This window comes from Nelumbo nucifera, chromosome 1, assembly GCF_055504915.1.
Source record: "Nelumbo nucifera cultivar China Antique chromosome 1, China Antique-T2T, whole genome shotgun sequence".
In the NCBI taxonomy this organism is placed as follows: Eukaryota; Viridiplantae; Streptophyta; class Magnoliopsida; order Proteales; family Nelumbonaceae; genus Nelumbo; species Nelumbo nucifera.
In genome coordinates, this window is record NC_142649.1 from 151,442,146 (window position 1) to 151,445,172 (window position 3,027).

At 30.0% G+C, this 3,027-nt stretch overlaps 1 pseudogene across 1 annotated transcript; it reads left to right on the forward strand.

The window, feature by feature from the left end:
• The first annotated feature begins 1,589 nt into the window (after window positions 1–1,589).
• LOC104587879 (protein TIC 20-v, chloroplastic pseudogene) lies at window positions 1,590–2,661 on the forward strand (annotated as a pseudogene). The gene has a single exon (XR_016080406.1). The product of XR_016080406.1 is annotated as a protein TIC 20-v, chloroplastic pseudogene (transcript).
• The last annotated feature ends 366 nt before the right edge of the window (window positions 2,662–3,027 follow it).

The window sequence follows — 3,027 nt, forward strand, 5'->3', positions numbered from 1 at the left end:
AAAATTCTGACTTTACGTGGAAATTTTAAATTATAATAAAAATTTTTATTATTAAATTTTGCATTCTATTTCCAACATAAATAAAATTATTTTTATTTAATATGACGAATATATAACATTAGAAATGTTCCCAAATGTTTTAGACAACATTCTATACTTTTTCATTTTTTGTGTTTTATCTTTTTCAATTATTTATTATTCAATTATGGCACCACGAGTTTATTTGAAAAGTTGGATAATTGACCCACCGTCTAGGTAGGAAAATAGTTTTACTTTTAGATCAATTTTAAATTATATATGTCATCTACATTATATAAATAATTTTTACTTATTACACTTAATCTTTGTTTGATACAATTAATATATTAGAGATGTGTACAATTTTTTTTATAATTTTTATATTATTTTGATTATTTATACTTTTTTTACTTTTTAAAGATTTATTATTTAACTATAAAATCATCAGTTAATCCATTTGATCCAACCCACGACCCAAAATGGAAAATAGTTTGGTTTTTAGACTTTTCTTGTTTTTTTTTTATTTTTATAATTCTTTTTATTTTCTATTTTTAAAATTTTATTATTTAATTATGACATGATTTCATTTCTAGGTTGGTTTTAGATTTGACATTCCATTTTCATCATTATTAATAAAAACACTTCTTAGATTTTATACTCATTTTGTTTAGTATAATGACAAATGCAATATTAGAGATATGCCCAATTATTTTTGTTTTTTCTATATTTTATATTTTATTTATTTTAATTTTTTATTATTACATTATGGCATTATTGATTAACTCATTTAACCCCAAATGGTTGAATTGCTTACCCACCATAGAGAGGGAAGAAAATGGTTTTGTTTTCAAATTACTTTTCAAAATATTTATTTTTATACTATTAAAATTAATGTTGTTGATTTAGTTAGTAGAATTTAATGATGAGAAAAATATATCTCAAATATAGGATTTAATGAGAGAATATAACTTAGATATGGGATTTAATGAGAAAGAAGATAATATGAAAATAGTTTTATTTCTAATTGGTTTTAAACTTTATATTCTATTTCCATAATTAATAAAAATATTTCTTATTTATCATAATTATTATTGTTTAATATGTTGAATATATGATATTAAAAACGTTCCTAAATTTTTCTTTAATTTCTATATTTTTTTTTTGAATTTTTTATTATTTAATTGTGGCAACATGAGTTGGCCCATTAATTTGACCCAAAATAGTTTAATTTTTTACCACCACCTAGATGAAAACATTATTTTTTCCATGTAGATAATAAAAATATAAGTTTTTTTATTTTATTGGAATTATTAATTTATTATATATGGATTTAATTAGTAGAATTTAGTGATGATAATAAATAAAAATACTTTAAATATATGATTCAATGATGATGAATGGGAGTTAATACCTTAAATGTGGGATTTAATGAAAAAATTGAATGTATTGAATAATAATATTCAATTTACATTTTTTACCATCACAATAAAGAGGCAAGAAAAATTGCAAAAATTTTAGAGGTTATTCGTATATATATATACCCCCTAATGTCACCCGACCTAATTAGGTTTCCATTTTGCAGGATCGGTTTTCAAAACACTGGAATAGGAATTCGGACACACGCGGTTTACTCAGGGTGGCCACTGTGGCGTGTGATCGTTGCCCTTTTATTGTTGGATAACAGTCTTTTACGGGAAATTGGAGGTGCACTTTCTTTTTCCTAAGAAAAACGGCCATGGCTACCCTTCTATCTTTCTCAGGTAGCCCTGTGGTTGTCTATCACAGAACCCATCCCACATCTCTTTCTTCTCTCAGACACTCGTGTTTTCTCACTCTAGTCAACCCCAAAAAGAAACTCAGAGGTTCATTCAGACACAATCGACCCATCTCAGCTCAATCCAATGGCGGCAACTCCGCAGATACCCCAGATCGCTTGATATCTGCTCTCTGCTACTTCTACCCATTCTTTGATGGAATACAGTATGGGAAATACGTCATTACTCAGTTCTCTCCCATCCAGATACTCTTGCAGCCGTTGGTTCCGGCTATTCGAGTCTTCAAAAGCTTCCCCTTCAATGGTTTTTTGGTGTTTCTGGCGCTCTACTTCGTTGTTGTTAGAAACCCCAACTTTAGTAGGTATGTTAGATTCAATACCATGCAAGCTATAGTTCTTGACGTGCTATTGATTTTCCCGGATCTTTTGGAGAGGAGCTTTAATCCGAGGGAGGGTTTAGGTTTGGATTTGGTGATGAGCTTGGACAGTACCGTTTTCTTGTTTCTCTTGGTGTGTTTGATTTACGGCTCAACTTCTTGTTTGCTGGGTCAGGTGCCCAGATTGCCGATTGTCGCCGAAGCCGCTGAGAGGCAAGTCCTGTGATTTTCCCATTTGATATTCAATTAACTGGAAATTCAGGAGGTCGGTCTTATTTGTTTCTGTCTACGATTATTAATTTGAAGACTTTCTTTGGAAGTTGTACAAATTTCTCCTTGGCATACTTTATTTTTAATTGTTAATGTTTGAGACAACTGAAATTACCCAACTGGATTTAGAAGTCCATACATTAGTTTCTTTCAACTATTTATATGATTTTAGGTTGTATGGTTGAGGTAATAGCAATTTAGTTACTGATTCTGATTTTTTCCCTCTCTGTCGGTTGACAATGCTGTTAGAGAATGATTATTGTCTTTCTAATACAATTGTCTCTATGTATAGTTCTGCTTTGATGTTTCAAACAAACTAGTAAGGGAGCAAAAACAAAATTCAGAAGGAAAAAAACTTCCATATGTACCTATCCCAATGTAAGAAATGACAAGACTAATAAACATCCTTGTTAAACATTAAGGAGAAAACTATAATCTTACCAAGTAGGGATGCTATGACTTCTAATAAAAAAAGATGGTCTTCATAGTGAAATAGTCTCTTTGATAGCAGGAAATATGCCCTCCTGACTTGGGATTGAATCCCGCTTGCACCTGGGTTGGGGGGGGGGGGTGTTATAGGTTTAGGGG